This window comes from Bos indicus x Bos taurus, chromosome 13 (assembly GCF_003369695.1).
Source record: "Bos indicus x Bos taurus breed Angus x Brahman F1 hybrid chromosome 13, Bos_hybrid_MaternalHap_v2.0, whole genome shotgun sequence".
Lineage (NCBI taxonomy): Eukaryota > Metazoa > Chordata > Mammalia > Artiodactyla > Bovidae > Bos > Bos indicus x Bos taurus.
Window position 1 is genome coordinate 54,898,711 of NC_040088.1, and position 12,953 is coordinate 54,911,663.

The 12,953-nt window shown below is 41.6% G+C and overlaps 1 protein-coding gene across 9 annotated transcripts in view; it reads left to right on the plus strand.

The window, feature by feature from the left end:
• FRMD4A (FERM domain containing 4A) overlaps positions 1 to 12,953 on the plus strand; it is a 682,056-nt gene that overhangs the window by 552,469 nt on the left and 116,634 nt on the right. The window lies entirely within an intron of this gene.

Below are 12,953 nucleotides of genomic sequence, written 5' to 3' on the forward strand. Positions count from 1 at the left end.
ATTGCATCTGTATGAAAAGAAACTATTCTGTTATTCTTCATAGGAGGACAGTTTATTAATGTTATATATTAATGATGAAATCCAGTTCCCAACTTGTCAGTGGAAAAATTACGTCAAGCAGAGAAGATGTAGTAATAGCAGGAGAATATTCTGTACCAAACGAAAGTTACTAGGGATTTCCCTAGTGGGCCAATGGTCAAGACTACCAAGGGTGTGGGTTTGATCCCTAGTCGGGGAGCTAAGATCCAGCATGCCACATGGTATGACCAAAAACTGAAAGAAAAACAATGAAAGTTACTAAAGGGCTGCCATTAGACTTTTCTCCCCCCTCTTTTAGTTCCAACCCTGAAGAGACAAAATGCTAGCCTCTAAAAGATATCTTTCATGAAAGTGTTAAACATAAATACCCTACTTCTACTTTCCTTCCTTTTCTGGATATTACATTAGGGAGAGAACAAAAACAGACTTAACCATGGGGAAAACTGTGCCCAGCTTTAATAACTCTATAGACCTGCAAACTTCATTCTCAATCTTTCATTTCATTAAGCACGGCCCATTGACTAGCAGGGCTGTATTGCCAGTCTCTCCTGATCTTTAATGGAGTCAGATAGGGGGTGGTCGTCAACCTCCACCAACAGAGCTGTCTGCTCGAAAACAGATACCATTCCTGGGATTCTGTTTTACTAGACACTCCTGAGGGAAGTCTCCAGAACAGCCCATTCTTTAGAATTGAGGCCTAGAGACATGTATTAACCTCATGTATAAGAAAACAGCGTCGGGGCATAGGATTCTGGCCCATTGAAAGGAAATTAACAAAAGTGGTATGAAAAACATGGATCCCTACTTCTTCTCCAATGAAGAATTTGGATGTTTTCTCATGCTTTGGGAAATCTGATCTGTAAATGTAACCTAACCTACTTCACTTGGTATCTACCTCTACTTATCCAGCTTTGTCAAGTTCATGCTGACTAGGTTTTCAGGTCTTAGCTGCCTTCTCTCTACTCCCCGTGCATTTCTAAGGCTTTCTAACAAAGGCAGAGGCATATGTTCTCATTCAGATATCTCAGCAAAAGCAAAAAAATTCTTTTACAATGTAAAACAAGGGTCAGTAAGCATTTTCTGTAAAGGGCCAGACAGTGCACATGTGGGTTTTGCAGGCCACCCAGTCTCTGTTGCAATTAATCACTTTTCCCTTTCTAAGTGCAGAGCAGCCAGAGACAGTAGGTAATCAGATGAGTATGTCGGTATTCCAATAAAACTTTATTTATAAACTCAGAAATTTGAATGTCATATACATTTTCATGTACCACAAAGTAATCTTCTTTTGACTTTTTTCCCAACCTTTTAAGGTATTTTTCTTAAGATTTTTTCCCCCCAACCATTCTTAGTTCACAGGCCACATAAAAACAAGCAGGGGGCTGGATCTGGCCAGTGGGTTGCAGTGGGCTGACCCCTGTTCCTAAAATATAGTCCCTTCAGCTCAATTTGATTATTTGTAGAAGGAGACCTCCAGGCCCCTTTTATTTAGGTTTCCCAAGTTCTTGCTATGAAACAGCGGTAGTCCATTTTTTTTGGATGAAGGTTTATTTATAACCTTAGCAGGAGACCTTGGACATTGTAGGTGGTCCATAACCATTGACCAAATGGGTTGAGGGAAACATTTTCAGGATTTAGAAACTGTACTTTGTTCTATTTTCATTTGTTAGTTTTTTATGTCCTTCATTGCAGTTGAGGCTCTTGATAAGTGCAGGTTCATATCTATTGAAAAAGGGCTCAGGAGTCCCACGAAAAATGGTTTAATAACCACAGATCTAATGACCTCCATCGTCTGGTCTGCTTACTCTGAAGGTACTTTTACCTCCCTTTTCTTTCACCGGCTCTGAACTCTGCTGTAAATATTATTTATTTTTGAGAGTCCCCTGACAGGATGGAATGTGAGCCAGGAACAGCATCATCTGGCCCCACAGATCCTGGGAACGTGGGGCCACAAGGGGCGACCAGCGGTGAGGGGGGCAGGCCTGGCCTCCAGTAACTCATGGCCCCCTCATGAGCTTGTGGAATGCCAGCTTGTTGGCTGCAGAGAAACAAAGGACCCTGGTTTGACTTCATTTGTCAAAATGTTCATCGAAGTTTGTTTGTAGCAGCAGCTGTCTGGGGTGAGAAATAGCTGCCAAGGGAGGGGAGAGGTCAGACACCTTATCTAAAAGGTCACTTTATCTCCCAGCATAAAACTCACATCATGGAAGATAGGATTCCCTGATAAACACTGTTCTCCATAGGGGTCCACAGTTAGTATGTTTGAGTGGCCTGGAGTTTGGAACCAGAGAAGAAATTCAAAATTCCTCGTTGATATCTTCTGTCCACATCTGGGAAAATCCCCATAACACTAAAGTGGACCCCATTTGATATGAGATGTTTTAGATGTCCCCTTCTCAGAATTTAGTATTGGAGAATGGTGTTTTTGCTATTGATAATGAATGCCAGCTTCTACATTCTTCATTGTGTTTAACTGAATAGCTTTGACTTATGTGCATGCTCAGTTACTCAGTTGTGTCTGACTCTTTGTGATTCCTTGGACTGTAGCCTGCCAGGCTCCTCTGTACGTGGGATATTACAGGGAAGAATACTGGAGTGGGTTGCCATTTTCTCCTCCATGGGATCATCCTGACCCAGGGATCGAAACCGTGTTTCTTGCATCTCCTGCATTGGCAGGTGGATTCTTTACCACTGAGCCACCTGGGAAGCCTTTGATTTATATACAGATCCTGTAAATAAAATGCATTTTCCTGAGCAACATTTGTAACATAAGATGTCAGCTTAGAACACACGGAGCACTTTGGAAGCCTTTTGTATAATACGTGGTCCAGGGCTTCATTCTGAGACCTTCTGGAATCTAGAGGATCCAATAACTTTTTAAAAGAATGGCTGCACACAGATGGCAGAGGAACTCTTCATAGCCCGTGAGTGCGTGTGTGCAAGTTACTTCAGTCATGTCCTACTCTTTGCGACCCCATGGACTGCAGCCTGCCAGGCTCCTCTCTTCATGGAATTCTACAGGCAAGCATGCTAGAATGGGTTTCCACGCCCTCCTCCAGCGGTTCTTCCCAGCCCAGGGATCAAGCCTGTGTCCCCTGCATTGCAGGCGGATTCTTGACCCACTGAGCCTCTTGGGAAGCCCTTTATAGCCTGAAGATCATGAATCTCTGCCATTCTTTTTTAAAAGGTTACTTTGCCCAGGATGCTGTTATCCTATACATTTACATTTCAGGGAATAGATACAGATTACTTTTATGTAGAATGAGTATTAAAACTCTACATATTATGGGAATTCTCTGGCAGTCCAGTGGTTAGGACTTGGAGCTTTCACTGCTGTGGCCCAGATTCAATCCCTAGTTGAGGAACTAAGATGCTATAAGCTGCTCAGTGCAGGAAAAGAAAAAAAAAAAAAAAAAATCCACATCTATGGGAGCAAGTTCCTTGATGCACAGGAAGAAAAGTGTTCTTTTAACAAAAGGGAGAAGTCGAAAGTGCTGATATTACTTTACTAGAATAAGAACTATGTAAGGTCACCCCAAAGCCATAACTACTCTTTCTCGTGAAACTCACAGCTGTTCTGTTTCTTCTTTTGGGCTGTTTTTGCTCAGCAGACCCTTGAAGGCTGATTCTTACGTAACCCCCTTTTCTTTCCAGTTAATTGAATTGTTCACTTCCTTGTCTTATTGAACTTAACAATGAAATCTTGGGTTCAGTGTTGCTGAAAGAAAGTGAGAGATGTATAGATGGATAGTAAATGTTTTTTACAACAGGAAGAAATATATGTCACTCATGTCCGTATTCTAGCATAGAGTGGGCAAATTCATAAGATATAGTGAAAGGTTGAGGAAATCATCTTATCTAAAAATAATATTTTCTCCTTTGTAGTATTTTCCTTAGCACAGCATGTAGTTATCATATTTCATTTCCTGGTACATACATATGTTAAAAACATTAATGTCCATCAGCAATGAGGAAATCAGTGGAGTTGGCATTTCTGTTTAAAAACAATTGAATAGCCTAAGAACTGTCCATCATGGCAGCTACATAGGCAGTATTAGGGTGAAAAGGCTCAACACAGTTTTAAAAACAAACAGTTCTCCTTTGATTATCTCTCCTGAGCATTAGTCATTAGCTAACACACATTTTCCAGGATTTATATGTACTTTATTCACCACAAACTCCGCAGTGGTTTAAATGCCAAGCCCTGACTTTTCTTGTTTAAAAAAATTTTTTTTATTAAATTTATTTGAATTGGAGGCTAATTACCTTATAATATTGTATTGGTTTTGCCATACATCAGCATGAATCCTCCACGGGTGTACACGTGTTCCCCATCCTGAACCCCCCTCCCTCCCCATACCATCCCTCTGGGTCATCCCAGTTCACCAGCCCCAAGCATCCTGTATCCTGCATCAAACTTGGACTGGCAATTTGTTTCATATATGTTATTATACATGTTTCAATGCCATTCTCCCAAATGATCCCACCCTCTCTCTCTCCCACAGAGTCCAAAAGACTGTTCTATACATCTGTGTCTCTTTTGCTGTCTCGCATACAGGGTTATCGTTACCATCTTTCTAAATTCCATATATATGCGTTAGTATACTCTATTGGTGTTTTTCCTTCTGGCTTACTTCACTCTTTTTTTTAAACTTTGGGTTTCTGTAGAAAAATAATATTCTCACCTTTTAAAAGGTCAAAAAAAAAAAGCTAATGCAGGGAACACCTAATTTAATCGACTGAACAGGACTTTCAAATTGTATAGTTACATTTTAATTTAATAGAAGATTTCTTAGTACACTGTACTAAGCAAGTTACTACTTACAGAACTTGATTTTTTTTTTGCTTTTGTCCCTAAAGAGATCTTAACTGAAAACCCTAGTGTCTAATCTTTATACTCTGGTTTTGAGAATAGCCTCACTTTTTACCTTCTGTCAGCCCTTCTGAAAGTGGGCCACCAAAAAAAAGGAAAAAAGATCATTTTAAACATTTTACCAAATCAGTGAATTGATTAAAAATACTTTATGCTGCCAGGACATCCCTGGTGGTCCAGTGTGGCTAAGACTCCATGCTCCCAATGCAGGGAGCCCAAGTTCAATCCCTGGTCAGGGAACTAGATCCCACATACCACAGCTAAGACCCAGGGCAGCCAAATAAATAAATAAAAATATTTTGGGGCTTCTGGTGACTCAGTGGTAAAGAATCTACCTGCCAATGCAGGAGACAAGGATTCAGTCTCTGACGTGGGAAGATCCCACATGCCTTGGAGCAACAAAGCCATGCACCACAATTTTTGAGCCTGTGCTCTAGAGCCCAGAAACTGCAACCACTGAGTCCACGTGCCGCAGCTACTGAGCCCGCACGCCATAGAACCTGTGCTTCACAACGGGAGAAGCCACTGCAACGAGAGGAGCCTGCGTACTGCAACGAGAGTAACCCCCGCTTTCCACAACTAGAGAAAAGTCCATGGAGCAATGGAGACCTAGCACAGCCAGTAAATAAATTTTTTAATAAAATTATTTTTTAAATAAATATATAATTTTTTAAAAAATAAAGAAGTCAAGGCACAGTTATATAAGGTTAAAATAAATAAATTCCCAAATCACACTACCTTTGATATAAAGAATCATCCACAAATTAATAGGGACTAGTGAGGAAATGGCAACCCACTCTAGTGTTCTTGCCTGGAGAATCCCATGGACAGAGAAGGCTGGTAGGCTGCAATCCATGGGGTCGCACAGAGTCGGACACGACTGAAGCGACTTAGCAGCAGCAGCAGCAGCAGTAAAAAATAAAATCGGTTCTGTAGAATTTTTTGTGAACAAGATTTACAGAAACCAGATCAGGACAGCTCGGTTACTTGGGACCACCTGATGAGACCTGGAAATACCTTTGCTACAGATAACCGGATGTACTTATGAAAAGTGAGAGTGAAAGTCAGTCAGTCGTATCTGACTCTTTGTGACCCCATGAACTGTAGAGTCCATGGAATTCTCTAGGCCAAAATCCTGGAGTGGGTAGCTTTTCCATTCTCCAGGGGATCATCCCAACCCAGGGATCTAACTCAGGTCAGATTGCAGGCAGATTCTTTACCAACTGAGCTATCAGGAAAGCCATGCTAATCACTGAAAGACTTATGAGGACCAGTAAGCAGTCAGCTCTTGAAAAAGGCTTATAATGAGGAAATCCCATGTAAAGATCTGTGAGTCACACTTTGCTTACCTGTTAGGCAAAGCTCATCATGTGCTTGCTTTAAAGATGATGGCAAGCTGCCTTCCATCTGCAGCTTCTCAGGTCCAAATAAACACAGCAACCAGAGTCAAAGGAGTTTCTGTGACACCTGTACCGGGTTATGGGCTGGTCCTAGTGAGACAATATCTGCCTCTCAGAGTTCCAGGGTCAGTAAGAGTCTTACTATAACCTTTGATTTATCAACCTGCAGATTTCTAATTCTCCTTAATAACGATAATACTACTTTTAGATACAGAGCAGCACGTTACTCCCTCAACAGAAATGAATAGTGGTCCTTCATTAACAAAAGAAATTGATTTTTAACTCCATTTTAGATGAGCAATTGGAGTATTTATTTGTCCCGAAAAATTCCTTTCAGCTTCCACAGACTTGCCTGGTCTTAGGTCTCTAGAAGAGCAGTTAGAAGCAAAATAAATAAATAAATAAATGAAGACCTTTTAATATTTTATCTTCTGTAAACCATGGGACCATGTGTTCACTAAGAGATAAAATGAAATTTCTGTGGGGAAAAAATATACCCTCTTGATTTTTTTTGTTCTTTATGTGATATCTGTTCTGCATTTTTTAAGAGCATTTGTGAATTAATGCAATGAAATAATACTTACTGGTATCTGAAAATTCCAGGCTTGTAGGTTTTGTGGGTTTATTTTTTTGTCTTTTTGTTAGACTAGGTGATGCCTTTTAGGCAGTCATAGGTTAAAGGAGGGCTTCCCAGGTGGCTCAGTGGTAAAAAGCCCGCCTGCCAATGCAGGAAACAGGAGACCCAGGGTTTCATCCCTGGGTTGGGAAGATCCCCTGGAGGAGGGCATGACAACCCACTCTAGTATTATTGCCTGGAGAATCCCATGGACAGAGGAGCCTGGTGTGCTACAGTCCATAGGGTCGCATAGAGTTGGACATGACTGAGGTCACTCAGCACACACACACATGCAGGTTAAACGGAGAATTTTAAAAGATCAACAGGAAAAGAAGACAAAGGGCTGACTTTCTTCTAAAGGACTTTTTTGGTAACATAAACATTTATATAGATTACTATCTTTTAAAAGATGGCAGCATTATTTTCTTGCCCTGCTAAAAGAGCATTGAAAGCTGATTAATTGCAGGCGGCAGTCTATAAATCACAATTCTGAGCCTCCAGCATCATTACTTTGCACTTACATAAGTGGTTTTACTACTGCAAGTCAGAGCTCAGTTTTATAGCAGTCTTAGAGCATTTGATCATTTGGGGTATATTTTCCTACAGTGTTTTAATTGGCCTCTTGAAAGAAAGCAGCTGGTATGATCATATAGTAAGAGAAATAGATTTACTGAGACTTTTAGATAATTAGTAAAAAAAAAAAAAAGACTCGGACAGCTGTGTTTGGAAGAGTCAACATTTGGAATACAACTTACATAACCTATTAGTATCTTTAATACACAAACTTGCAAATTTCCCTATTGGAAAATTCCTAGGAAAAAAGTCATCTGTTAAGCTTGAGACATATGGAAGCCCCAAGAAGAGTTTTTGTAAGAAGAATTTAAATGTATATAAATCTCATATATTATTTTATCAAGAAAGGAGAAAGGAGTGTGTGATATTTCCCCATGATTTATAAAGGACTTGAGAGAGAAACAGCTGGAATCTCTCACACCAGCAGGACCTTTTGAAAGGAATGGAATCTGCAATTTTGAAACAAAATGTTCAAATGGAAAAGTTATTACAGAAAGCTTTGTTTTGTGCACAACAGTCCATTTCACTGAGCTTTTCAAGTGTGTAATTCACAGTTTCCAAACATAGAAAAGTATTCAGATAGGGTATTTTGCAGGATGATATTCTTCAAATCCTATGGGAATCCTTTAAGTAAAAAGTGAAAGAAGAACTTGTGTATTATGACAGCTTGTCTCATTTGCTAAGCATTTCTTTAATATCAGTGTTACATTTTGAGTTAACCTTGATAACAGCAAAAGGGTTCACAACTATGACATTATGTCAGTTGTTCAGAATTAAGATTCTGTCTCAGAAGCATAATGTTGTAGAAAATTAATCAGTTGCTTTTTCTTGTGCCCTTAAAATTCTTGCCTCACCTTGTAGGCTTACAAAAAATTTTTAACTTGCTTTGAATTTTACAAGTTTACAGCTATGTTAGAAACTCAAAAAAATTGTTTCTGTCATCCTAGAAAACCAAACTCACTAATCGAGAAAGAAATCATTATTTAGATAAATTAGCCTTTAACATCAGAAATAAAGGCACATACATACTGGCTTTGCCCCTCCATCCAGGTGGCAAATTAATGTGGCATATTTATCCATTATGCATGCCTGGAATCCATAGTCCCATGCTGGAAAAATCTCAGAGGGATTCCATGTGCTTCCCAGGTGTCTCCAAGTGTCATGACAAGAGAAACGTCATAAGCTTTGCCCCCAGCCACCAGCTCTGTGAGCCTCCCTCCACCCCTGAGAGAGTATGTGATAGGGAAGAGAGAATCATCTTCTTTGCTGTCACCTGAACTTCAGCTTGGTTCACAAAAAAAAAAGAAAGGAAGGAGAGAAATTGTTTCTTTCACGGTTAATTACAATCAGCAGAGGTCATCTACAAGTCTCCTTATTCATTTGTCTCAGTTTTCTAGATGTATTGTACCATTCGATAAAGCAATACAGACCCACAGGGCATCTCTGAAGCTTTTCCCAGTGTTTCTGATTTGAGAGCTTTGTGGGTTTTAGATGGTAATGCAGGCTATCCTGTAACACCCAGGACAATATCTGGGACAGCCTCTGGACCCCTGTCTATTCACACTTCTGTATCAGAATGTGGACATTCTACACCAAGTGGAAGAGAGAGAAAGGTCAAACATTAGGTTTGCCACCCAGTTGGCTAGCAGGCTTTTTTCTGTATTGTTTATTTGACTCATCGGGTCTTCATGCGGTGCTCGGCCTTCTGTAGTTGCAGCGTGTGGGCTCAGTAGTTGTGGTGCCTGTGCTGAGATGTGGCATGTGGGATTGAACCCAGGCCCCCTTGCATTGGGTCTTAGCCCCCGGACCACCAGAGAGGTCCCTAGAAGGCTTTATTTTTTAGAGGTTTTCAGATTTTGGAATTGTGGCTAATGAGGACCCATAATATTCTTTTTTACTTATGAAACCCCTCTCCCTGGAGAATTTGACCTTCATGATACACTTAGGAAATGTGGAGGAGTTGGTAGAACATTAGCTTCCTGTTACCGCTCCTGAGGTTCCCATTCATCCTTTCTGTAACACTAGTGTAGCCTTCTGGCTTTAGTGCTGTAGCGTTTTAGTACCAGGGGACCTCAAAACCACTGGTTTCAGGAGGAATTCTTCCATGTGAAGCCAGTTCTATCTGCCCAAGTTTTGTCCTGTAAATTATGAACATCTTACGTGACCCAGAAGGAATCTTCTGAAAAAGCATTCCCTCACTTTTAAAGGACAACAAGGACTTCCCTGGTGGCTTAGATGGTAAAGTGTCTGCCTACAATGCGGGAGGCCTGGGTTCAATCCCTGGGTCAGGAAGATCTCCTGGAGAAGAAAATGGCAGCCCACTCCAGTACTCTTGCCTGGAAAATCCCATGGATGGAGGAGCCTGGTGGGCTACAGTCCATGGGGTGGCAAACTCAGACACGACTGAGCGGCTTCACTTTCACAAGCACCTTGTGGATTTTGCTAACACGCCTATCAAGTTTAATTCTTGCTTTCTTCACTTTATGGTGTCTTGGTTAAATGTATTGTAGCTGTTTTTTTGTGGCAAATCCCCTAGTTGAGGTATTGCTAGAAAGCTTAGATTTCCAGAGTAGGTCCTTCAAACTTCGCGTGTTTTATGACCAGGGTAGACAGTAAAAGCAAGGTCCATCATCTTAAGGAGAAAAAAAGAGCCTTAAATCAAAGACCAACAGAGCATTGAGAGATCACTTTTTTGCTGGCAACATTAATCACTATCTTAAAGTTTTGAATAAAATAAAATATTAAAAATAAGAAGACTTCAGTTTTACTCTCAGTTTAGCAAGTGACTTTCAAAGAGACCTTTTTTTCTTTTTCTGTTAATAAAAGTGGAACCTAACATTTGTTTGGAACAAGGAACTGTTTTAGACTGTTTTATAAGTTGGCGTTTATCAGGTACCCTGAACGCTGGGGGAAATGTCCAAGTGGAAGATCTTGAGAGAGAAAGCTGGGCACTTCTAGCACATTCTTTTGGTTTCAGCTTCCCAAGTCCCTAGAGATAGAGTGACCAGCTGTCCCGTTAAGGCAGCTTTGTGATTTGCAGTCCGAGTTTGGCCAGAGCGCCTGACGGGCGGTCCCCCTCTAAGTTATCACAGATGTTTACAGACAGCAAAAAAACAAACAGGACGTTTCTACATAGCTGTCCTTTGGGAAGGTTTAAGAGCCCTGGATCCCTTCCAGAATGTAATGGATTTGGATGGGTTTCACGCCTTTGTGATTTCTTGTTGTATTTGTCTGTGTCACCTTGCCCTGGGGGAGTGCTCGAAAAGCCACTACTGCTCCAGCCAGGATGTCAGACCTGGGACTCTCATCAGGCATGCTTGTTTGCCAACAAATGAGTGTTTAGTGGGTAAGACAATCCCTTCCTCCTTTAGTTCCATCCTTCCCCAAATATGCTTTAGATGAGTCTGAGTAAACCCAAATCCCTGCTTCAGCTTAACCGCCTTTCTTACAGTTGCATCCACTAAAATTCAACCCATAGAGTGCCTCCCTAGGCACTGAAGAGTCAGTGAATCAAATCTCTGTTCTTGGGGAGCTTATGGTTAATAAACAGAGATCAGACCCCAAAACTCATTATTGTGGGCTCTTGGGTGTTTGGGGACCTGAGTATTTCTTTAAGCTATGTCTTAATAGCACGTGAGTAAAGATCCCAAGCTCTGCTTGGGAATTGAATTTTCCTAAACATAAGGAGGCGACCTGTAACAAAATCTCCAGTGACTGACAAATGTCACTGACAAATGTCTCCTACCCAGACTTGGACTCTGCCAGCCTGGCACGGAAGATCCTCAAAATCCTATGCCTAGTCTGCCCTTTATTTGGCCAGGCTGCCCGTTATACACCACCTACCCTGGTTGATCTCTTCAGTTCATAGTGCCTGACCTCCATACTGCTGGATTCTGAGAAGAAAAATGAGATTCCTATTCTTTTCTTCATGCCGGTCCTGCCCCAAAGCCTGCTTTTACACTAGAGCCCGCAGAGACCTTCCTTTCCTCCACACGTTTTAGTTTGTTGTTTGAATCAACATGATCCAGTACTGCCCATGTCGCCGGCTGTCTTCTAATTTGTACCTCTTGCTCCATGGCCTGAATTGTGAGCATCTTTTGATTGAGGACTATGTCTTATCCTTTTTATTTTAATCTTTCCTACACTACTTCCTAATAGCAGGGGCTCCATAAATACATTCAACTTATTGATTATTAATCAATACATTCTTGCCAGTTGAGTGATAACAGTTCAAGGACTTGGATTTATTGATTTCAGCAGTTACAAATTAAGTTATTCTTTCCAGTTGATTGTTCAAAGCCAATATTCACAAACTTCACTGTCACTGTTTCTTGTGGGGCTTCCCTTGTGGCTCAGCTGGTAAAGAATCCACCTGCAATGCGGGAGACCTGGGTTTGATCCCCCTGGAGAAGGGAAAGGCTTCTGTTTCTTAGTCCACTTGAAAAATGCCCTTCCAGGGAGTAGCAGTAAGGTTACATCCATGTGTTTCTTTGTCACCGTGTATGTGAACTCGAAGTCTGGAAGTGGTTTTGCCCAGTGACACTTGGCATCCAAAAGGCATGGCTGGAGGCAGCTTTTCTGGCTGGTTGGGGACCCACAGAAAGTCACGTGACTGCAGCATTCCTTCTTCCCTTTGTATTTATCTACTGAGCACCTGTCTCGTTGCTTTTTACATGCTACTGTCCAATGCCCGGGCCATCAGTTTTTGCCTTGCTTTTCATGAGCAGCATGGAAGCTGCTACTATAGCCAAGCTTAGACCTGTGTGTGAAGGCAGGCTCCACGGGTGGCCTCTGCTCCCCAGCAGGGCCCTCGAGACGCTCTGGTGGACCAGTACAGAGAGACCCTGCTACACACCAAAACCATCCCAAAGGGATGCTGCCGACGGCTCTAGAGGTAGACGGTGGGGGCCAACACCCAGATGTCTTGTCCCAGTGGGGACGCAGGTCTGCTGAGTGCATATGGGGAAGTCAAGCCTCTGAAAACCCCTGGTTAAACTTGACAAGTTTAAAGTATCTTCCAAATCTGAGAACGTGTGAGTCTGCAGGGAAAGTCCGGTCCAGGGACCAGAGGCATAAGACGTCCTTCTAGTGCCTAATAGTCAGCTTCACACTTCCTGAGTTGTTTCTGAACCTTGTCAAAAGCAAATGACTTGTATACAAAACAGAAACAGACCCACAGACATAGAAAACAAATTCATGGTTACCAAAGAGGAAAGGGCTTGGGGGATAAATTAGAAGCTTGGGATTAACATACACATGCTGCTATATACAAAATGGTTAACCACCAAGGACCTATTGTATAGCATAGAAAACTTTGCTCATTATTTTGCAATATCAGTCAGTTCAGTTCAGTTCAGTCGCTCAGTCGTGTCCGACTCTTTGTGACCCCATGAATTGCAGCATGCCAGGCCTCCCTGTCCATTACCAACTCCTGGAGTTCACTCAGACTCACGTC